A 26,291-nucleotide genomic window follows, 5' to 3' on the forward strand; every position below is an offset into this window, starting at 1 on the left:
CCTGCGAAACCAGTATTCATGACTGGTTAACTCATCCTTAGTTTAAAACACCCTAGAAAATGCTTATATTTTTATATTTCTCTACTGTGATTGGATGTGTGCATTCCTCTTTTGGAAGAATGCACACATCCAATCACAGTAGACGTGTGCATTCTTCTTTTGGAGCATCATCCATTATTAAAGTATCTCGTCTGCGTTCATACTCGCAAAAGGTCGTAAACTTATGGAAAATGAGTAACTCACTCTTTCCGAATTTATATTAAGGACACTACAATAAGGGCCCTACTACCATTCCCCTTATCACGCATACGACGCACTGCATCTACTTAATGGAAAGGACGACGCACGCTAGTGTGGTCAACTTTATGTTTTGATGCAAACATCTCCATCTGTGGCCATCCTGAAGTGGTTGAACAAATACATTCATGGAAGAAGATAGAGAAGTGTCTTTACGGCCCTCCTTTATCTTTCTTTCAATTAATTTGTTTTTTCCTCTTTTCCTTTCATTACCAGGTTTCGTTAGCTGATCATGGAGACTAGGAATGCGTGCTAAGATTCCACCTATTTCTTAATAGGTATTACCACACTCAGCGTGTGATAAGCCCTCACTGGAAGTTGTTTAAATCCACCTTGTCTCGTATCATTGACATCTCGAATGCTTTGACGTCGTATGTACAACAAATGTTTCTTACGTCTCGATGTGCACTGCCAAGATTGTCAAGAAATTTGTTGAAACCAGCGAAACAGCAGCCCATTTCGCTTAACGACAAAATTGTCTCGTTGAGTCTTCCTGGTTTTTAGCTTCCCCTCGCCGTACAACACACGTTATTTCGGTGGAACAAGTCAAACTTGAGCAGTAGGAACATTAAAGCAATATTCAGCTTTTAAAATGAAAAAAAAATCTGGTTTGTCTGAACGTGGTACTACTCATTCGATCCTTGTTACATCGGCCGAATTTCAATCCCAGTGGTTGACTTGCTTTTTCCAATAAAACAAATAATTCTTCTTACAGCTTTTTTTTTTTTAATTTTTTTACCCAAGAAGAGACGATGGAGCTCATCGGTTTTATAAAAGCTAATTAGGACTAAATAATCTCTGCCTTGACAAAAATATTAATATAAATTTATCAATCAAGTTATCTATGCAATAGTGTGGTCCAATCTAGTGATTTTAAACTGAAGGGCTTGTGCTGTTGTAGTGCTGAAATACTGTGAATGTTATAAGATATGAAACTGAAAAATCCCCAAAAAATTCCGGAAAAATACTGCTTGATTCTGTGTTATTCTACTGACACTCGAATATACCAAAAAAAAGAGCCTGGAATATGTTTCTATAATCAGAGACTCGAACCGAAAATGATCTTAATTCTTGGGGTATATTATTGTTACAAGAAACGTTGTTATAATCCCAGTGTGGTGATTTTGTTGCTATTTTGTAATTAATAGCTAAGTCAATGATAGGAAGTGTATTTTCGTCTGCCAATCTCTCTCTCTCTCTCTCTCTCTCTCTCTGTGTGTGTGTGTGTGTGTGTGTGTGTGTGTGTGTGTGTGTGTGTGTGTGTGTGTGTGTGTGTGTGTGTGTGTGTGTGTGTGTGTGTGTGTGTGTGTGTGTGTGTGTTTTGGGAATGAAAAACTCGAATATTCTGGCAGAAAAATCCTGCCATATTGGTATTAGGCCGTATCCAAAGTGTCGTAAATTGTCATTTTCAATTGCACTAGACGTGCTTCCCAAACTCCGAGATCCCTTTGGGGGCCATAGGTTTTGTTGAAGGGGGGGAGCGTGAAATAATGAAAACAAATTTAAAATGTTTTACGACCAAGTAGTTTTTTTTTTTAATCTTTAAAGAAACGTATTTAATTTTTATTATTTATTATTTCTTTTTTGTTATTTTTTATATTTTAATGGCAAAAAAATCACACGTTGGTGCCTGTTCACAAATTTTGCTTCCTGAGTATTTCAGCGCTTAATGGATATTAGTAAATATCTGCTTATTCATGCAAGTTTCATTTCAAAGCAGAAATCTAAGAATTGCAGTTTCAAATATTTCACCTGATATTGACTTTTTGTGTAGCAGTACCGAAACACATCCATCACATTAAATTGTTATTAAACTTTTTTTATGTTTTTAATTATTTCTTTATTACTAATCGTTTTACGTTTCATGTGCTTGTACTGCAAATGTACAATATCAATATATCTATCCATATAAAAATATGAGATAATGTGCCATGTCAAATGTGTATGTAAGATGCAAAAAGTGTAATATTTGCATTTGATTTTTGCAATATTCGCTGTGTATGTTTTGTATTGAATATAAATACAATAAATATTATAATAAAATATGTCTATATTAATTTTTTTTTCCTAGGAGGGGCCGTGAAATATTTTAATTTTTCCAAAGGGAGCCCCCCATACATCCAGAAGTTTGGAAGGAATGCACCAGACAATCTCGGGCCTCGCTCGGTCGGTATAGACGAAGCCCTTTGGTTGGAAACACCTGGATTCGATTCCTGTCAGCGACGTGAGGAACCTTTATCTGGTCTCTTTCGAGTAAAGGTGAGTTAACCGGTCTCATACGGAGGTGAAGGGTTTTTCTCCCGGTAACTGGTGTTTTTCATCTAAGGAACGGGCAAACCGCTCCGTGAACACACACACACACACACACACACACACACACACACACACACACACACACACACACACACACACACACACACACACACACACACACACACGGCTACAATCATAAAAAATATACTCGGCAAGGAAGGCAAAACGGAAACCACCTTGCTCATAATCATTTTCCGAGTATGGTAGCATACAGCTATCCCCACCAGCCGTATGGCTGACGGAATAGGATAGGGATAGATAATCTTCCCCCCCACACACACACACACAAACGTTATTATATTTTTTTAAATATTTTGCTTTTTAACTAATTTACATACTTCCCCTAATACTTTATGAGAAGTTATGATTTTTTTTTCTTACAGAGTATTGTAGGCGTAATAATTGACCGAAGCTCGACTGAATTAATATCGGAATTCAGAGTTCATCGACATTTTTCGCAGACCCATCCGCCATATTGGAAAGCATCCAGCACAAAACACAATAACGTACATAGTCTTTCATTAAAATATCACTTCCCATTTTTCGCTAGTTATTTCGCCCCGCAGCAGATAAGTTTCTGCGTCACATTTTTTACTCAGAATTGAAATCCAAGCATCAATTCTTTTGGCATTTTTAATTTATTTTTTAAACGGCTACCCAATACTTTTCTATAGCTGAAAATTACTCAGCTTCAATCTTACCTTCAAATCGCTACGAAAGCCTCTTTAAATCAATCATAATGTTTTTGCGATTTTTCGATAATTTCCATGCTTATTTATTTCCCCTACTTTTATGTAAAGTGACAGATTTTATTGCATTGTTATGACGAGCAAAAGAATTTGGAAAAAAAAAAAATGCTATTTAAACACTTTAAAAGTCATATGAATTTCAAAGTGCATTATGCCCAGCAGTATTTTAAATTATTTATATTAGCATAGATAACGTTTCCGTAGCAAACCTTTACAGCACTGAAAGATCTAAGAACAGACAGGAACTTCCATTAATTACGAAACAATGCTTTTCGAAATACGTATAAATTCCCTATTGGTGCTAACGGAGCATGCGCGCTTGTTTGAATCAACTGAATCTTCCCATAACAGCTTTATACTTTTTTAGAAAACATACAAATACAAAAAGAATATATTTCATAGCCTTGAATCTACACATTTGATAGTAACTCCATTTGTGCCAAAGAATATTCGTAAACTACAAATAAACAGCGCTGCCAAATATGTTGAGTTATGGGTTGGTCACATCGTTAAAGTTATATTCAAGTCACACCGTTATAATTCAATTCCAAACCTTTAGCGAATTGAGTCGCTTAGCCACGCCATTTCACCAATCCTGATATATTTCATTCAATCCACGCGTGTAGTTTAGTCCATTAGGAAGCAAACGATGGCGCCTCTTTATCGAGCATCCGTAGGTCAATCGTTATGAAAGATGCCGGATGGTTCAAAGGACCAGGATTTAATTCCCATCAAGAACGCAAAGAACATTTATAAGGGCTTTCCTTCCAGGAGACTCAGGATTTTCATCAGCAAAACAGAAAAATTAGCTAGAACACACATCTTCCAATTAATAGACATATTACATTGCGTTCAGTGGCCTTAGTTCCATCGATAGTAACTTTAAAACAACAATCTCCCTGTCAACACACCCTCCTTTAAAATAAATCATGCCTTAATTCAGAAGAACCTCCGTAGTTCAATCAATATCGACCATGCCCTACAGTTGGAAAGATCAGGGTTCAAATCCCGTCTAGAATACTAAGAACCATCATAACCTTTTCAAGTGTAGGTGAATCAACAGTCTGTTATGGTGGTGATGGGCTTGTTCCTCCTGGAAACATGAGAGTTTCATTCTAACAGAGACAAACCAGCCAGAGAACGCACACATAATATACAGAAATAATCTACTGGTGTTTTATTGTCATTCTTGCCTCGACCGTAATCCTAAAAAAACTAAGCTCATAAACCTGAGTTTTCATTAATCATAATTATCACCGACGCTTAGTTTGCGAGAGCGATCTAATAGCTTACGAGTTCCCAACGTAAGTGTGATTATACTTTGTGGCGTCATCCAGTAACTCAGTCTTCGGAGAAAAAGTTTACAGCACTGTTATTACTCACATTATCTGCATTTTATTCAGAAGAAAGCAATGAATGAGAGAAGAGACTTCGCATTTGAGAGAAAGGGAAGATTCCTTTTTCATAATTTAGCATCAGTAGAATCTCGAGGTTCAGAAGCACACTTCAAACTCAACAAAGACAGTAGTCGTCGATGTTTGAACGACAAATACCAACTCGATCGACATCACAATGGCGTTCATAATATTGAAGAAAGAGCAATTGTGATATCTTTAATATTAATAAGCCGAAGATCAAGACACAAAATATTACGCATTGCTGTTTATGTAACGGATCATGTGATTTTAAGAGAGAGAGAGAGGGGGGGGTATATAAACGCTTAATTCACTCTCATATCTGATAGATAAAATCATGTTTGGCTTCTTTTCGAGTGTCCTAAGACGAAAAAACAATGTCTACATTTTTTTCTCTTATTTATTTCTACATTTATTTCTCGATGGTAAATTAAAATTAAATCGGGTTTGTCCTTTTATTTTAAAATTTATGGGTGTAAAGTGGGCCTTTCCATCCATAACTTTGGAAATAAAGGCCCCCTTGGAAAAATTAAAATATTTCAAGGCCCCCCCCATCGAAAAACAAATCGTAATATAGACATATATTATTATAATATTTATTGTATTTATATTCAATACAAAACTTACACAGCGAATATTGCAAAAATCAAATGCAAATATTACATTTTAGCATCTTACATACACAGTTGACACGGCACACTTAGTCTTAAAACATTTTAAATTTGTTTTCATTCTACAAATTAAGTGGATATTGAATCCAACATTATTTCAAAGCCGTATAGGAACTACAAGAGAGTTTCGTGCCGGATATAGATAGAAACTATAAAAGTTTCGGCGGATCCAAGTGTTAGCCAGCATTTCATGACAGGGGAAACTCGTGATAAAGGTGGAGTAAGTTCTGATCACTTTCCTTAATGTTCTCCATAATGCAAAGCGCATCTCCTTGCGGACATGTTTGATGCTATGATTTGGTAGTGACCCCTTCCCATAATGTGTGAAATTTGACAATTGTTAGTAACGCCATAACAGTTGCAATTTTAATGCAATGGGACTACTAGTACTGATGTATGTACGAATTTATCATAAATCAGAAAGAAAGAAAGAAAGCGAATTAACAAACGTTTATATTCTGAAATGTAACCTTTCCTAAGAAAAAATTCTTCAACTTGGGTATTTTCAAATGTTTCATTATAATTCACTGTTAGTTTCCTTGTTACAAAATAAGCAGTGTAAACCCACTCTGGTTTTAATCTTAATATTTTTATTACAAATAGTATTTTAAAACATTAGGTAATTTTAAAGATACTCGAAAATTATAGATAAAATTTAGAATATCCTCATTTTTTAATTAATAATTACCAATATATTAAAACACCGTTTAAATTTTATTATAATCTATTTATATCTAGTAATGAAAGGCTGTCTAGTTTTGTGAGGATTAAACGTATGCTTCGGCCTGAATAATCCAATACCCTTGGAGGGTAATGGATGGCAATGCTGTAGCCAAAGAAGTTCTAACTGAGGTTCGGCTATTGCTGTTGCCCTCCTGCCATGATCAGAGCTTTAATAATAGCTTAATAACACCTTATCCCTACACTGTCCTCTACAGATAACGGGGAAGATGAAAAAGCATACTTGCTTCGCCCCTTTAAGCCAGTCCTTATAACGACTAGTTTTGTGATGTATTTAAGTTGTAGTTACAATTTAAATCATTTTTGCAGTCACATATCAATAGATAATATATATCAATATAATATAATATAATATAATATATAACATAATATATCAATATCAATAGATAATATATATATATAATATATATAATATATCAATATATTAATAATTATATCAATATATAATATATCAATATATTAACACTTAATATGTTATGTATTAATATATCAATATATATTAATAATTAATGTATATCAATATATTAATAATAATATGTTATGTATTAATATATCAATATATATTGATAATTAATATATTAATATGTGGATTAAAAAATTGTTTTCAGTAATACGAGTATTTCTGAGTTTAAAAATTCTAAATATTCACATGAAAGCAGTTTGTCACTATTTTCAGATCTGTCTTGATCATGTTTTGCATTTCGTTTACAGAATTGTCAGAGAATCAATCAAGCGTCATTTGCTGAGATGTTTACTTTACTTGATAACTGTAGGTCACAGAAGTTGTTGATGAATGGTGTAAAGAATACGAACCCAAGCACAGAAACTCGAGAAGCACGGGGGCAATTTAACTGCAAAAAATTACTGTAGCCTTTGTTAAATTTTTATGCTCGTGATATACACGTCAAATCAGATTTAAACCAGGCATGAGCACAAACTCTAATTCCTATAATCTCTCCTTTATTGATTTATTGTTGTAAATAAAATGTCACGGGATAGTGTATCAAAAGGTTTCTAGAGATCAAGAAAAACTGACAGTTTTTAAGATAATGTACAGAGTAACGTGTTTGTTCCCCGGTATAAATTGGAGGAATAGGATTATCCCAAGTAAATGGGACTGTGTCCTGGTGGTATGGCTTCGAGAAGAGAACTGATGGACTTTGAAAGAGATGTTGTGATAGGATCCATGTTGCAGGCGTATCTGTTCGGAAAATTGTTGAGAAACTAGGCCATCCCGGGTGAATAATAATCAGCGATACCAGTGGTGCAAAGAGGTCAGCGGGTAAAGCGCGACCAATCACGCTACACTCTATACTATACAGATGGACGAGTGTGGAGGTGGCAGTGGGATGGTATGATCCTGTTTTATCAAAACACTTCCCTGGGAGGCTCATTTCGAGGTTCACAGAATTCTTCTCCTGATCTCGCATCGCTTGATGCCTTCGTTTGGGGGGTGTGCTGAAGGAATGGTTATTCCACCATGATCTGCCTTCAAACCTTCATGAACTAAGGGATAAATTGCGTGATATGTGCAGCAGATGTCCCAATCCTTGTTCTCCAAGATGGCAGAGAATCTTTACATGCGCTACGAAACCTGTCTTGAAAGACAAGGCGCCTAATTTGAACACGTAATCTACCGTCGTTAATGCTTTATTCAATCAAGATTCCACCGATACTTGTGAATGTACATATTATCATGTGTAAACGTATATTTCTTTGTTAATAAACTAGTTTACTTCATAACATATTTTTAAATAGAGTATATGTTATGGAGTGAAATAATACACCATAAATATTTTTAAATGTTTCATTTAGGTAACTTTCAGAAATTAATTTCTTATTTATTGTTTCTTTATAATTTCGTTTATTTATTATTTAAATAATTGCTTATTCAATTGTGCTGGCATAATTTTCTGCAGCTATTGATAACCACGAGGAATTACGTATCTCCATTCTTTCCATTTATCCAACGCATAAATAAAAAATGTCAGGTTCTTTGATTTTGTATTGTGAGAATGCTCACACTAGTTGTTCCTGATGGAGAAATATATTTTGTACGGCTACTGAATTTGAATATGAACACACATCGATGTATAGAATCAAACTTGAAGTAGTAAAAAAAAAATTCAGTATCCTGAAAAAAGCGTAGAATTTGGTTATTGTTTATGATTTAAAAAAAAATTAAATATAATCGAATTATGGATCCGAGCAATGCCTTGTAATTAGTTTCTCTTTCAAAATTCCGTTGTTCTTATCCGATGTTGAAATGAACTGAGAACTTTCAGGTGCTGCCATCTGTTGATTTTATCTTCAATCATTCACCTAGAAAATTAACTTTGAAGTCTGTTTTGGGTTCTAGCAAAATTCGCCGTAAACATTTTTGCCGTAAGACATTTTGCGTTAATTTTTGTAAATAATCAATGGATGATAAAGGATATTATAAAATCATTAAAAAGGCTAATCGTTATTAAGGTGAATGTCAGTGATACGTAACATAATGAAATCATTTTAAAATTGTGCAAATTAAAAGAGATGCTGAAAAAGTTAAATAATTACGTTTTCCTGCGGATCGTCAATTCAACAAATCCATCAGTAACATCGCTCATTGGAAGAAATGCAAATGCTGTGAAGCATTTAATTTTGTTGATTAAACAAAATTATTTGATTTTGTTGCTTTGTTGATTTTCAGTATTGACCACATAATGACATTAGCGATGCTAGAATCTTAGCATCGCTAATGATCGCTAATGAAGCAGTTAGAATAGGTGATGATTTGGGGAAATGGTTTAGAAAAGCAGAGGTAGAGGGGGACCCAATATTACCAAGCATTTTTATTGCACATTTAGAAAGAGCAACGGATAAAATGAAGGAAGATGCCAAAGGAATATCAGTGCATGGAATGAGAATTAACAATTTGAGCTTTGCAGATGACATTGTTATTATTGAAGAAGACGAAAGAGAACTACAAAAAACACTGAAACTGTTCAATGAGGAAGCGGAAAGATTTGGACTTGTTATGAACTTAGAAAAAACAAAGACAATGGTATTTGGTGAGAAGAACATGAAACAAAAGATACAAGTGGATGGAAATGATGTAGAAAATGTAGAACAATTCACATATTTGGGAAGTAAAACTACATATGATTTGGACTGTAAAAAAGAAATAAAGATCAGGATTGCAAAGGGAAGAACAAATCTGAAGGCCACGGATAACATCTGGAAAAGTAAAGTGATCGGTCTGTAAACAAAACTAAGAATTACTGGAAATATGCATCTTTAGCGGTGTACTGTATGGATCTGAAACGTGAGTAATAAATAACGAATCAAGAAAAAGAAGTTTGGCATTTGAAAGAACTTGTTACAGGAGGAATCATTAGATTACCCATGCTATTCATCCTAAGAATAGGATGGGTACAGAAAATCACAAATGAAGAGCTCTATTTGAAGATATAACCAAAGGAGAATCTAATGCAGAAGATTGTAAAATGGAAGCTGCAATTATTTGGACACATCTGCAGAATGAGTGAGGACTGGAAAATAAAGACATTTACGTTTGGTTTTATGGATGGTGTAAACAGAAGAGGTAGACCATGCAGAGAAAGGATAGACGACATAAAGGACTGGTGTGGAACGGATGTACAGAAACCGCGCACTGTACACTGTACACTGGACAAAGAAAGATGGTTAGAAGATAGAAAAGGAGGCATCGGACACCGACCGGCAGTGAGCCCATGGTTCGTGATGATGAAAGCAAAAAGACGTGGAATGCTAATATTTTCTATTATTATATGTAGCCTGAATAACTGATAATATATATTTAGGTTGCATTTAAAAGTACCGTCGCATGCCCAATCCTTATTGTTTTCAAGATCATCTAATCCAGCTTGTCTACCAAACACTAAAATTCTCTCTTCATTATCTTCACCACTATCGTGTTATAAAAACTGCTCACCATTTTCTAGAAATGTATACTCATCTGGAATAGGGGTGCTTGGCCTTTCTTTTGCCTCCATCTAATAATACGACATAAATTTGCTAAAGACGACATCAGAGATGAAGGAAGCACAAAAGCAGACTGTCACTTAGAATGTTTAATTTTAAAGAAATTATCTTCCTCTAATTAGTTTACATTTTTACGGCGAAAACGTCTTACGTCGAAAATGTTTACGATGAATTTTCCAGTGACGTTATATTTATTTATTTACGGATGGCCAATATCTATAAAATATCTACATCAGATTTTTTGAGAACATATCTATAGAAGTAATGGAAAACAAGTTCAACTGTCATCATCGTAAAATTCCGGACATTTCTCTGAGTGTACAGGATATGACATTACTACATGAAAAACTTACTTCCTACCTACAATTTTCTACCAAATCAATCTGTTACCTGTCAAAGCTACAACATTGTCTGATCTTATATTTATATATCTATCTTCTAAGGCACTTTTTATTGTTTCAATCCACCTATATCTTGGTCTTCCTCTGGGTCGTTTTCTTGCCACCCTGGCAAAGAATACTTGTTTTGCTAACCTTTCTTCACCCATTCTATTTAAGTGGGATTACCACCTGAGATTAGCTCTGCTAACGCATTCCTTGATGCTGACAATGTCAAGTTCTTTCCTAATAATCTCGTTTTTAATAAGATATTGCCATTTATTGATGCCCCTAACCTTCCTCAGGACCCTCATATCTGCGGTCTCTAGTCTTTGATCAAGTGTTTTACTTCTGACCCAACTCTCAGATCCATAAGTTAAAACTGGTTTGAACACTGTCTTGTATACAGCTAATTTAGTGTTCCGACTAATTTCTTTCTTATTCCATATGAATTTATTCAATTGACTTCCTACCATACCAGCTTTGTTGATTCTGTTGTCTATTTCTGTATTTAATTTACCATCGTCACTAAAAATCGTGCATTAAAATCGCGCCTTTTACTTGTTCCACAGGTTCGCCGTTCACGATGCAGTTGATATTTTCAATGCTTCTGCTTATTTTCATTGTTTTTTGGTTTTTATTGCTGACCTTCATACGATATCTAATACAACAGTTATTCAATTTATTGAGGGAATCTTGCAGACCTCTTCTGTATTTATTTAAAAGTAGAACATCATCTGCATAAAGCAAAGAGCTGATATTAACATCTCCAATTTTGATATCATGTTTAATACCACTTTCCTTCATAATGTGATCCATATAGATAATGAATAACAGAGGGGATAATGTACATCCTTGTCTCACACCAGATTTAACATTAAACCATATTCCTGTACTTCCTTCAATTCTAACTGCTGACTCACAACTCAAATAAAGACTAAGTATTGCCTGATATAATGCCCCATTGACACCATATAACTGCAGCGTATTGAATAGCTTTTCTCTTGGCACCTTGTCATATGCCTTTTCCAGATCGACAAAACTTAAATACAGATCTTTGTTATTTTCCCATGCTTTCTCGACTATTTGTCGTAAAGTGAAGATCTGAACCTGACAGCCTCTATTTGGCCTGAATCCAGCTTGTTCTTCACCAAGCTTTTCTTCCACAATTCTTCTCAACTGTTTCTCAAGTATATTTGCATAACCTTACCACGAACACTCAGCAGAAAAATACCTCTGTAATTCTCACATTCAGTTTAATTTTCCTTTTCATATAAGGGTATTATGAGCGCTCTACTCCAATCATCTGGAATTATACAGGCGAAGGCCTTCTGAGGTATCCGACGTAGCCACTGTAAAACTTTTATACTTCCATATTTCAGCATTTCTGGTCGAATACGATGCAGTTTAGCCGCCTATCTACATTTCAGGTTTGTGATAGCTACTTCAAGTACAGATATGCATTCCAGATGGCATTCCTACTGAGTGTTTTCTACTAAAATGTTGTCCCTGCTTGTTGCAATTAGCAATCTTTCAAAGTAATTAATTCATACTTCAGGCATATATGTTTATCTTCAGTTTTCGTGTCAACTTTAGTATCTAATTCCTTTTACAGTCCTTTTTCCTCAATTTCTAAACTTTTTCAAGATCCTCCAGAATATTTTGCCACCTTCGTAATATTTATTTTCTGTGTTCTTACCAAAGTCTTCCCATGAATTTTGATTAGCTAATTTTACATTCTTTTCTTACATATTTCTCCGTATTCCCAAGAGCACAAGCTGACTCACTTGCCAGGAACTTACGATTTTCTTTATTATTTTCCTTGACTGTCTAACTTCTAGAGTTTACCGTGGTTTTCTGATTTTTCTATCGAATTTCGAGTGTCAACTTTCAATTTTTTATTTTGTGCAACTATCAGGCTGAAACTTAGGATTAAAAAATTAAATAAAAAGTAATAAAATCAATAAAAAATTAATAAACATCTATATAACTTGAATAAAATTTGTAAGATATGAATGTATATCCAAAAGTTTATTGCAAACGTGAAATCCAAATATTTCGGATAGAAACTCTCTATCATTAGTCATATCTGTCAGTGAAATTGGATTGTGTTGTTGCCTATTACGTCACTGTTGAAGGATTTCTCAACTGACCTGTCTCGTATGGAGGTGCAGAGCTTTACGTCCTGAATTCAGACTGGTAGACTAAGGGGAATCAACCAGTCTAAGGACAAACGCGAAGTGGATGAATAGATGTCAGTGATGATGACAGGTTAGTTACCGTCCGGAAATATTTGGGTTTCATATTTTTACAAAACTCTTATTCAAGAATGCTAACTTTAGAAATTCTTTTATAATAGAATGTAGGAAAGAATGTGGTAAAATTTTCCGAATAGAAATCCATCATGGGAACAGTGGATTTGGAGAGGTAGCATCTGTGTTCAATGCGACCTCCGCTTTCTAAGATCTCTTTTTTGTATGTGGGTGCCGAAAGGCATCAATAAGTTCATTATTGTTTACCGTTGCTTGAAATTTTATTATTATAATTATTAATGAAGTACAATATTCGGCACATTTGCAGCCTTTTTTAGAGGGGGGATATATAAGAGTTAAGAACGCAATAAAAGTCTCCATGAAGGCCACAGGAAATTTGTAGGAAGTTCGGCATTTGAATGCAGAATTTCAACGACAAGGCAGAAAAGACAAGGAAAAATACTTTAACCAGGAATGCAACAAAAAGAAGAAGACCAAAACAAGACAGGAAAAAGAAGAGATTTTTTTCTAAAAGATCAGGGAATTGACAGGGAAGTTTAGTGCCAAGGTGACAGTATTGAAATGTGATTACAAAGGATATCTTACAAAAGCTACAGACATCAAAGAAAGATGGGAAGAGTATACAGAAGCCCTTTACAGAACGGACTCCAAAATTACTTTTGTAATTACAAAATTACAAAAGAAATTTGAAGAGCAGGATTATACACGGGAGCCAGTACCACTGGAGAGTGAAGTGAGGTGGGCACTATCCAGTAAGAAAGCACCAGGATGGGATGGAATACCTACTGAGCTACTCCAAACTCTGGGAGAAGAGGCAGTTAAAATTTTAACAGCTCTATGTCATAGAATTTGGTTACAACTACATAGCCTAGGGAATGGAAAAAATCGGTTTAAATACATTTATTCAAGAAAGACTATGCAAGATAGTGCGAAAATGACAGAACTATAACACTGATTTCTCGTGCAAGTAAAGTTGTACTCAAGATAATTCAGAAAAGACTGGAATCATTCATGAAGAGAGAAATGCCAGATGAACAGGCAGGATTTCGAAAAGGAAGAGGAACAAGAGATCAGATCGCCAATGTGAGACGGATAATAGAAAGAGCAGAAGAATATCAAAAGAATGTCTACTTTTGTTTCCTTGACTATAGCAAGGCTTTTGACTCCGTAGATCATGTGAAACTGTGGAATGTGTTAAGAACAATAGGAGTCCCAGAGCATTTTATTATCCTTCTGAGGAATCTTTATTGTGAACAAGAAGCTACTGTCCGAACAAATCTTGAAGAAACTGAGTATTTCACAATAGGTAAAGGGGTGCGACAAGGATGATGTATTTTATCTCCATACTTGTTTAACTTGTTCAGCGAATACATTCTAAGAATGGCAGGGCTGGAGGAGTCTTCAGTTGAAATTAAAATTGGTGGAAGAAATATTAATAATTTGCGGTATGCAGATGATACCATCTTGCTAGCAGAATGCAAAGAAGATCTGGAGGGACTTATTATTAAAATTGAAGACGAAAGTGTTAAATATGGCCTTAAACTTAAACCAAAAATGACAAAAGTTATGGTAATATGTGAACTTAATGATTCTGAAGTAGATGAGGAGAAAATAGAAGCAGTTGACAATTTTGTGCTCCTAGGATCCCGAATTGATAAAGATGGTTATTGTACTGAAGAGGTTAGAAGAAGATTATTACTCGGAAAGAAAGGAATGAAAAATTTAAGCAAGATCTTTAAAGATAAAGATGTTAGCCTCGCAACAAAAATCAGAATCGTGAAAGCAATGAATGTGAAAGTTGGACCCTGAGAAAGCGTGAAAGAAGAAAGATAGATGCATTTGAATTACAGGTTTGGAGACGCTTACTAAGAATACCATGGCCTGCAAAGCAAACCAATAAATCAGACAGGATAAAGGCAGATTGCTCCCTCGAAGTTATGATTATCAAGCAAAAATTGTCATAATTTGGACATATTTTGCGAGCAGATGACAGTCTGGAGAAGATGCTTGCTAAAGTTGATGGAAGCAGGAGAAGAGGAAGACCAAGAATTAGGGTGGATGGAGTTAAAGAAGCAACTGGAATACGCCTGGAAATTCTGAAAGATATGGCCAGGGACAGATCTGAATGGAAAGTGTATGTGCATGGAATCACCAGGAGTCGCAAACGACTCGATGGAACATAATAACAATTCATAAGAAAGATTCCGGTAATTGGACCAGATGTTGATTAAGGTAAATAACAATAAAAAATATAAAAAAAAAACGACAAGTTTCGTAAGTTATTTGACTTACATCTTCAAGGGTCAAAGGTAACTAAAAGTTTAAACACAAGAAAAGATAAATTACTGAGAATAGTTTATTCTATGCAGTTTGTCTAGCTATTCACTAAATTCGGATATTAATTTAATGAACAGTTAGACGACCAATTGCATAGAATGAACTATTTAAAATAATTTCTCATTTCTTGTGTTGAAACTTTTAGTTACCTTTGACCCCTGAAGACGTAAGTCAAATAACTTACGAAACTTGTCGAGTTTTTTTTTTTTTTATTGTTATTTACCTTAATCAACATCTGGTCCAATTACTGGAATCTTTCTTATGAACTACTAAACGACAGAAACGTACGCCTACAATAACAACAATCATTAATGAAGTACAATATTCGGCACATTGCAGCCTTTTTTTTTTTTAGAGGGGGGTTTGGAAGGGTTAAGAACGACGTAAAAGTCTCCAGCCGTCTTCATAGAGGACATGTTCGTAGCTAATTCCAGAAAGAAGGTGTTGTATGAATTCCATGGTTGCAAACACCAGAGTATCGTGCTCTTATAGGCAAACATTGAAAGCACGCAAGATGTCGTGGTTTGATGTTTTTATGTGGGTATACAGGACATGTCGTATTACGAGTGTGATGTGTTTTACCTCGTAGGAGATCGATAATGGAATGTGGAAGCTAACCACACATTTGTATGAAAAGCGAATCTACTGAAATGCTTTTAACAGAATTTAATTGTGATGATGGTATGGAGGCCACTCCGTCGAATTCATCGATGGTTTTGATGGGGAAATTGACATTTGTTTCGTACAGAAGGATTACATCTTGAAAATTCTGCATCTGTTCAAGGCCTCTCCTGTTACACAAGGCAGAAGCACATTCTTTTGAACTGGAAACGAAATACTTAACGACATTGTGTTTTAGAGAAAGGCCGTTTATATTTGTATTGCTCCTGTTATTGCGGTTACAGCCCATTAATTAAGTAGTATATGCGCTGACGCCTCTTCCATATGCTGGACGACAGTTGCGGATCTGTCGTCCTTCATACAGAAATATCTATAATATTTATAAATTGTTCTTCTTGGTCATCTTTGATGGAAGTGTTGTGTTAGCAAGCTCTGGTTTAAGTGCTGAATAATGTTTTTCAAAACAACTGAACCCAACCCTAAGAAATGTAGAAAACATAAGGCGACTACAATCCTAATTCATCGTTTATACAATAAAATTTTGCTTTTTAAAAAAATAAAAAAAAAAAAAAACGGTCACACCCAAAACAATACGAGATCAGTGTATTATGGTAGCTGCATATCCTCCTGTTTACTTCACCATTTGAGACCGGCTAACTCACCTTTCGTCGAAAAAGACCAGATAAAAGTTCTGCACATCATTGACTGGAATCGAACCAGGTCTTTCCGACCAAAGGGCATCGTCCATACCGCCTGAGCTACGGAAGCTCATTATTTATAATTGTTGTTGTTATTAAAAAGTAGGATAATAAAATTTCCTTTTTATTTCATAAGCCCTTCAGGAAATATTTCCAAAACTAATCAAGGGCATATGGAAGTAGGATACTTCAATATAAGTTGCCTTGATATTACTTCTTAAAATAATAATGAAATAATAATGGATAGATTGAACCTTTTCAATTGTTTTAGTTGTTTTCTTTATTTATTTATTGTTATTAGTGTTATTTGTAACACAATATGAATCTATAAGGTTATTTTTCTACAGGAGAGTTTTAAAACATAAATGCATATATATACTATCATATATGATTAAGATTTAAACCTTCATCGATTGGAATAAATTAAGAAAACATAAGGCGACTACAATCCTAATTCATCGTTTATACAATAAAATTTTGCTTTTTAAAAAAATAAAAAAAAAAAAACCGGTCACACCCAAAACAATACGAGATCAGTGTATTATGGTAGCTACATATCCTCCTGTTCGTTTCACCATCTTCTAGGAGTAATCCTGCCATCGCATTCATGAAACGTAATCGCGTACAACACAGAATTAGAACAAGGGGCTTCCATCCTCTGCTGTCTGAATCGAATGTTTTATATTATATCAATGTTAGGAGGAGGTACCTTGCTGACGTTCTCCGTGTCTTTAGCTCACTCCCAATAAATGTGTAATACAATTAAGTCAAAAGGGAATCCAGGTTAGAGTAATTCTAAGTAGAGAAATGTAATCATGTGCAGTAGGGTTTATTGGGTCTCCTGTTTTTCTGTTCCTGGGACTCAAGATATTGATTTTTCTTGTGCCGAAAATTTTTTCTTTCATGTCAATTATTTTTTAAACATATTTTATTATATTTTTTCACAAAATGCACCAACAACCGCTCAATGAATAGCATGATGATTGCAGAATAAATTTTTAACTGTTTTCGCGTGTACATTTCTGTATTCTCGCTTTATCTGTCGTTAGAACAACAATGTCTTTTTTTTTCGCAAGTACACAATACACAATATTCTGAATATCAATAAAAGTCCATTTTCCGGTAATATAAACTAACGCTAAATTTAAAATTTTGGCGTTATCTAAATTTCAGTGAACAATAATACCGAAACATCTTTTATTTTCAAATCTGGTCCACTCATCGAAGGTAAGACTAAAATGATATTCGCTGCTTTATTTTCATGTGAACATTAACTTGAAAATATCTGCTCACACACACACACACACATATATATATATAATGTAAGAAAGTAATCAGGTAATTTCAAGTAAGTAATCAGTTTAAACATGTTCAATGCTATTTATCTGAACTGGTCTTGATGCCTGTTCTTCGCTTGCTTTATTCCCACTCGGAGGTTAGTTGGTAACATCGATGACTTTTGATTCTAAAGTCATCATTTAGAATCCTCCATTCTGACGTGCTGAATGATTATCAAAGATTTTGAACTGAAGGCTAGTTAGACCCTCACGTGATGAGGCAGTTAGGTTTTCCTTATAGAACACTCTGGTTTTTCATCGCGGCAAATCCCCGCATCTCTTAAAAATTAACGGTAGAACTCACACTGTTTCAGACAATAGTTCGAGTTCCAGGGTTGAGAACGACGATACGACTACGTTTTTTTTTTTTTTTTTTTTTCCTCTTCTGAAATGCCTTGAAATATCATCCAGTTGCGTGACAAAATATTTGTAACAATTAAGGTGGAGATTTTGTATCGATTTTCAAATGTAGGGTTAAAAAGATGCACATACTATTTTTGGATAATCAAAGTGTTAGTGATTTATATAAAACATATATTTTTTATATCAATATTTATTTTATTCTTAATAATTTGACATCTTAATATGAGATGAACTGAGGCTGTTTTAGCAGAATCTCCGATTTTACATCCTGCATACACGTCAAAATATTGACAAAATACGATTTGTACTATATACTATTAGACATTGACAAAATTTCAATTATTCATTCAATGGCAATGGCAATGACACATCTTATTAACTATTACTATTAGCATTACTGACATAACGGGTGAAGCAAAAGCTTTTCATATTCCCGGCTATCTTGAGAGAAGCTGTGAGTTGAGAAAGTTTATGAGCTAATTGCTCGCCCTGAGTGGGCTAGGAGATTAATCCCCAGTGTTGGGGTTGAGGATGGCTTTAGGTCTTTTGTGCTTAGAATAGTCCATTGCATCATAATCAGCAGCCAGTTGGATCAATCTGTTAGGGTGCACAGTTGCTTTTGAGAAGAATTTGGTTGCTATAGTCTGCATGAAAGTATAAATATAAGGGACCTCCGTGTCCCGGTGCAGTTGCACAGTTCGGATGAACCATGGGGCGCCCAGATCATTCTGAGACATTTGTTCTGGATGCGTTGTAATTTAAGAATATTCGAGTTTGAAGAATGACTCCAGGCCGGTGAAGCGTAGATGAGTATTGGACGAACCATCAGTTTGTATATGAGACGTTTGATTCTGGTGCTCAGCTTACTGTTTCTGTTAATTAGCGGGTAGAGCTGGATTATGGCTTTTGATGTATTGGCACAAAGATTGCTGATATGTGAACTGAAGATCAGTTTTCTGTCTAATATTACTACAAGATATTTGATCTCTGTTTTCCACTGAATTTTTGTGTTGAATAGGAGAATATCTTCTTTAGGAAGCAGTGATCTTCTTGAAAATAGGACGGCTACGCTCTTCAGGGGATTCACTAGGAGTCGCCATTTGGCGAAATATTGTTCAATTTGCAGTAGGTTTTCTTGCAGTTTCTTGATGGCTAGGTGAGGCTTTAATGATCTGGCCAATATCGCTGTGTCATCAGTGTAAAGAGCTTTAATTGAAGATAATGGGTTGTGTGGTATATCATACAAGTATAAGGAGAATAGGATTAGTGCTAATAAGAACCCTTGTGGAACTCCAGCCAAGATTTGTTTTTGTGTCGAGACTACTCCACACAGTCTTACTTGCATGCGCCTATCGTAGAGGTATGCCTTTATAAGTTGAATGATTCCGATTGGTACAGCAGATGATATTAGTTTGTATAGCAAACCATAATGCCAAACCTTGTCAAATGCACTGGCTAAGTCAAGGAAAACAGCCCCAGTGTATTGACGCCAGTTAAAACCTGTGATGATGTGTTCTACCAATCTGTGTATTTGCATTGCGTGCTGCTATGCAACTGTCGGAAGCCAAACTGCTCCTCAGGCAGGATATTTAATCGGAGTACTGAATCTTGAAGCCTAGTAAGAATTACCTTCTCGGAAATTTTTGCTGAGATTAGAGATGAGACTGATTGGTCTGTAATTTTGAGGCAAACTGGGATCTTTTCCAGGTTTATGAATTGGTATTATGTACGCCAGTTTCCAGTAGGAAGGGAAATATTTGTAGTGAAGGATGGAGTTGATTATATTTGTTAGATGAACAATAGCTTTACGTGGTAGAAGTAAGTTTTATAACTTTGTTGGAGATACCGTCGGATCTAGGAGCCTTTTTATTCTTGAATTTCTGAATAATAGCATATATTCCAGCAGGTGAGGTGGGTGCAATTTGAGTGGAATGTGTGAGAGCTGAATTGAGCGAATATCTGACGTTACGGTGGATCTTGTAGATACGACTAATATCGAGATGTTCGTCTGCATGTTTGCATTGTTTTTCGAGATGATTTGCTATTGTTTCATCAGCTTTATCAGCATCAGTGTGGATGAGACCTGAATCTGTTTGAAGAGGGGGAAGAGATTTATTTCTGTTTTTAATCTTTCGGATAAGATTCCATACGGAGTGGTTGTCCGTGGAGATGGAGGTCAGTTTTTCTTTCCAGAGTTGAGTTCTATGTGATGCGAGGGCATCTCTCACTGCAGAGTTGAACCTGTTCAAGATCCGCTTGTCTTGTGGCGCCCTGGTGTTGTGGTATCTTTTTCTAGCGTTATTTTTTTCTCTAATCAGATTCATAATATCTTCAGGCAAGTGGTTGGATTTGCAGGTAGTTGCAGGGGTAGTAACTGCTGCACACGCTGCTTTAATCTGTTCTGTTAGATTTTTAACAGCTGTTTCAATTTCCTCTTTTGATTTAATGATGGCAACAGGACCAATACATTTTGGAAGTACCTTGGAGAGCCTTTCCCAGGGAATGAATGAGTGAATGGGGGGAGATAATTTTTCAAGATTTCCTAATTTTAACCGTATTGGGTTATGATCTGATGATAGATCATTAATTGTCATTAAATTGTATTGGAGTCTGATGTGCTGCAGTATGGCTATGTCCAATACATCAGCCCTACGATAAGTGTTGTGATGGGTGGGATCAGCAGGACCTATTACATGAAGGTTGTTGAAACCAGCATAGTTCTGTAGTATCTGTCCATTTTTGTTGGTGGAATGGCTATTCCAGGTAGAATGCTTGGCATTTAAATCACCTGCCACAATGATAGGCTCTCCAGTATCAAATATGGCGTTCAAATCCGAGAATAATAATGATTTTTATGGGGGATGGTATGCTGCAAAGATTTTTAATTTCCGACAGAACTCGTGAGAATCTCAATGCCGGTGACCTCAAGGTTGTAGGTAGGAGGGATGTTTGTGGAGTGATGAGAGATGAAATTTTTAATGAAAATTGCCGTGCCTCCACCTCTGTGGGTTGATCTATCAGTTCTATACAATTGGTATCGACAAATTTTGGGATTGTCTGAAGGTCTTAAATGCGTTTCGTTTAGTAAAAGTACATCTGGCTGATGTCTTTGGACAAACTTTTGAAGTTCTAGAATCTTATTTCTCAAGTCGTTCGCGTTCCACGCAATGATCTCTAGAGATTCTGGTTTTAGTTTGTTACCGTTCATTAGTGAGCGCTGAAATGATGACCTGGGTGTCCTTTAGAAATCTGTTACTAGAACTTTGTGAAGGATTGGATCTGCTAAAATCTAACAGCATATTTGCCAAGGAAGAGGTAATGATAGCTGTCAGATTTGGGTGTGATGCTGACTCTTCTAGGGATGTCTGTTTAGGGCGGGTTATATCCTAGACTACTGTTTTTGAGTTGTTCTTTTGGGGGGGGGCCTCAGTTTTCAGTAGATGGGCTTCTGAGTCTTTGTTCTGAACTATAGGAGGCTCTGAAGTGGTCGCTGATGTAGGTGTGCTAAGAGAGGAAGAGAATGTTCCTTCTTCAGATTTTCTATTACATCGATTATGCAAGCATCCTCTGTAGTTGGCAGTGTGAGAACCGCCACAGTTGGCCCGGGTTGTGTTTGGCTTAGAGCATGTGTTCGTTGCGTGACCGACCCCACACTTCAAGCATTTAAATTCGGCCCTATACATTTTCTGGGCATGACCAAACTTTTGACATCTATGGCATTGCCCAGTTGAATCTCTTTTTCTTAACGGTTCTACCGAGATTTTCAATCCACAGATGGTCGTCAAGTCATATATGTGTTTGTAGGTTTGACTGATCTCAATCAACACTAGTGGCATTGGAGTCTTGTCCCTCGTGATCATTCTGCTGACTTTTATTGGTGGTAAATCATTCAGGTGCAGATCTGTAGTGATTTCGTCTGTGGAGACATCCTCTGATACACCTCTGATCACTACCTTGAGATTTTTCTCAGAACCAAGTTAGAATGTATGGTACTGAATTCCTCTGGTATTTTAATTCGGATGTTAACCGACGATAGTCCATAACAGTCTTGGGGTGAATTTTAATACCATCTTTGACATTCTTTGCATGGTGGTAAGAGATCTTTAAGTTGTTCATTGTATTCCTTAGCGACATCCATTTATTCTTTTCACGCAGAATAATCGGGGGGATCTTTTCCCTTGAGGAGGTAGAAGGGTCTGGGACAGAGCCGTCTTCTTCCATTACATCCACATTTGGTGGTTCAGAGGCCGCAGTTTTGCGCTTTTTGCGTGCGCGAACCTCCTGATAGTCAGTGTGATCAGTAAGGGGATTATCCTCAGCAGTTGTTGCTATTTCGGTAGCGCTGTCTTGAAGAAGTTCTAAAAGTTGAGAGTCATCTGTATCAACGTCTTGAATTTCATGAACCACTACCTTTCCTGGCCATTTTGTGTGAAGCAGATTTCCTATTTGTTTAAAAATTGCTGCTTAAAATTAAGTTCTTCGTACGATGCATCCATGGTTAGACCCAAGTTTTGTTCTGTAGAGCAGGACATGACTTTCCCTTTCCACAATAGTAATAATAGACAGTTTCTAATGAAGTAAATGAATGAAGCAATAGCGATACTGATGGCAGTAGGCCTAGCGTATCGCCCTTGTTTTGAAAATTGTTGACTTACTTAGCTGATTATTTGGACCTGTTTGAGAACCAAACCGGTTTGGTGATGGTGGTTATATAGTTCTTATAAGGACTGGCTTAAAGGGGCGAAGCAAGAATGCTTTTCATCTTCCCCGTTATCTGTAGAGGACAGTGTAGGGATAAGGTGTTATTGAGCTATTAAAGCTCTGATCATTGCAGGAGGGTAGGAGCAATAGCCGAGCCTCAGTTAGAACTTCATTGGCTACAGCATTGCCATCCATTACCCTCCAAGGGCATTGGATTGAATGAATCAATCACCACATCTCACGGTCGATTGATTCACCCAAGCCTTCCCTCACAAATGCTGATGGTGGTTACCAAGTGTTTATATATATATATATATATATATATATGTTTATTATTTATATGAATTTTTGATTCTCTAAATTACCGTGCTGCTTGACTTTTAAGCATATGTCAATGCGATTGTGGCAGTTTTTGTCTCTAGAGTGGAAAGAGAGGTACATCCGGGTTCTTAACCGTTTACCTAACTTTATAACACAGTTTAAACAAATTTAAGTATGGTCATCATGTCCTAACTAGATCTAGTGACACATAAGGAATTGACTGGCGATATGAGAGCAATCTCGTTCTAATTATTGGTCAAATCCCAATCTAATAGCTTTCTTCTTTACATTCATTTCTACAAAATAATTATAAAAGAAAGAAATTATTTAAAATGATAAAATGAAGAGCATCTCTGACTTGACAGTTCCAGTTGTTTAGAATGCTTTTGTCTTGCAGGGCTCTTGTGTTCCGGTATCTCTTCCTGGCTTTGTTTTTAGTTCTGATTAGGTCCACGATATCCTGTGGGATCTGATTGGTCGAGTGGATGACTGTGGTTTTGGTGACTGATGCTATTGCTTGTTTTACAAGAAATTTCAAGGAAGCCTCGTAAATGCTTAGGGATCCCGCACAAAAAATCGACTTACCACAATGGGAAGATATTTAAATGCCACTTCACACCATCCTCCATCAGATACGCATGAATAAAACATTACGAGACAGAGCATACAATATATCCACCACATCCGTTAAAAAGAATGAAGAACTGCACTATCTGAGACAGAAACTCCCACTCAATGATTATGAACCCAAGACGATCAACAAAATTCTTAATACACTTATTTTGCTTAAACAAGATTTTAAGAATGCAATCATACTACCTTACATCAACAATGTCACAGACTACTTTGATGTACCGTGTGAGTACATCAAAGTAGCTTTTTTTACCTTTGAATAAAATCTCCAGATTTTTACATCCACCAAAATCTCCACATCATCCCATGTAAAAGCCAGACGTTTATGAGATTCATTTCTCTTGTGGAGTTTGCTATGTAGGCCAGGCAGGAAGGTCGACGGAGGTCCGCATTTCTGAACACGTAAAAGACGTCGTTAAAAAAAGAAGGCCATCAAGCATTTGTCAACAAACAAAAATGACTTATAGGGATCACAATTGTTTTACAGGAAAGTTCAAGGAAGCCTCGCAAATGCTTAAGATCCCTCCCACAAAAAATCAAGGCTTAATTCTTGCACCATGTTTGGTCTAAACCACCACAGACCATAGACGACAAACACAACGCAAGAGAACTTCACAGCAACAGCTAGCAGTGTTCCAACACGCATACAGTAATGAATTTAACGTTTTTCTTTTTTATTCTGAGTATTTATTAGTATGCACCAAATGTGAAGTGCTGATAACATCTAATATGTGTAATTAATTGTTTCTAGTCATTTGATGGGAATAACTTTTTTTAACCTATACTCCTGACGATGTACGAAGCTTGTAAGGTTAAAATTAATTATTTTCATTAAACTCGTTATTTACCTTCCAATGTTATCTACATACTGAAAGCTTCCCACAGATGAATATCTTCTCGCAGAATAATGAGTACGACAGCAAGGTGGCTTTTTTTTAATCCAAGATAATTGACTACACTCAAGCCGATTTGGATGTCCTTGATCATAAAACACGAAAATTAATGACAGAGATCATGTTTTGCATCCGCATGGTGATGTGGATCGGTTATACATAGCCAGGAAAAGTGGAAGACGTGGACTTTTATAGCTTAAAAGTAGAAGAAAAAAGCGAGCGTTGAATCATTAATTGTATACACGCTGGTATGGGGTTGGCATCGTTGGGTCCTGCCATCTCCTTTGAATACAGCTAGACTGCACATTCTTACCAGGATTATTTCGGATGCAGGTATTGCGACAATGCGGGGTCAATGGTTCGAAGAGCATCCCGATGCATTCCCTCGCCCCCTAATTCTCCTAATTTGAATCCCCACAGAATATTTGTTGGATCATGTGGAACGTACCATCTGCAGACAGACTCCTGTCCTTCACTCGAAAGGCGTTATTCTGTCTAGATGGTCCAGAATATGAGGAGAGATTTCTTCGTCTAGAACGAGATGGATGCAAGCGATAATCTCATCCAAAGGAAATTCAAAAACGCTACAAGGCAGGTGGCCATAATGTTTTGACTCTTATATATATATATATATATATATATATATATATATATATATATATATATATATATATATATATATATATATATAAATATATATATATATATATATATATATATATAAATATTTCTTCTTCCTTCCTTAAACGTTAAACGTTAATCTTTTAATTCTAAAGTGCTTCTTTTTGTCTCTGTTAACGATAACGAACTTATTTGAATTAGTAATTTGAGACCAGAGAATATGAAGGTTTTTATATCAATGCTTACTGCTGTGGACAGAAAAAAACAAACAATTAATTTTGCAATAATGCATGTAATCATTTAACTGGAACCGTTAATAGATAAGATAACCGTTAACGATAAGAGCAAGTACATATTAAAGATTATCTTAAATATTACAGTAAACAGCGAATCTTAAAAAAAATAAAAATAAAAACAGATGAGTTCTGTCGTAACCTAAATATAGAATAGAATTATATCTATGACAAAATTTTAATGCATTTTTTAATTTTTAAAACTATTTAAATTTAAATAATTCTGATAATATTAATGAGCCCTCCTAATAAGAGATTAAGTATATATCTATCTATCTATATATATATATATATATATATATAGATTTTATATATATATAAAATAAAAAAGCGATTGTGGTTTAGATGGATCCACACCCACCCACCCACCCACCCACCCACACTTTTTGTATATGTCAATTGCGCTTTCTCTTACTTGTATCGAAGAATCAGCATTTATTTACTTTCAATATTTTTATTTTCTTTATCATATAATTCTGATTACTCTTCACAAAGGTAATAGAAACGACTAGTGTTCTTATAATATTTCTAGCAGATCGACCTGTTTGTGAAAGTAGAAAGTAGAACTCTTCAGACAGATCCAACGTACACGCTTTTTATATGCGTTTATTACTCTGGTTTTCATGTTCAACTCA

Source organism: Typopeltis vanoorti, chromosome 15, assembly GCF_054136105.1.
Source record: "Typopeltis vanoorti isolate ZY-2024b chromosome 15, IOZ_Tvanoo_1.0, whole genome shotgun sequence".
NCBI classification, from domain to species: domain Eukaryota; kingdom Metazoa; phylum Arthropoda; class Arachnida; order Uropygi; family Thelyphonidae; genus Typopeltis; species Typopeltis vanoorti.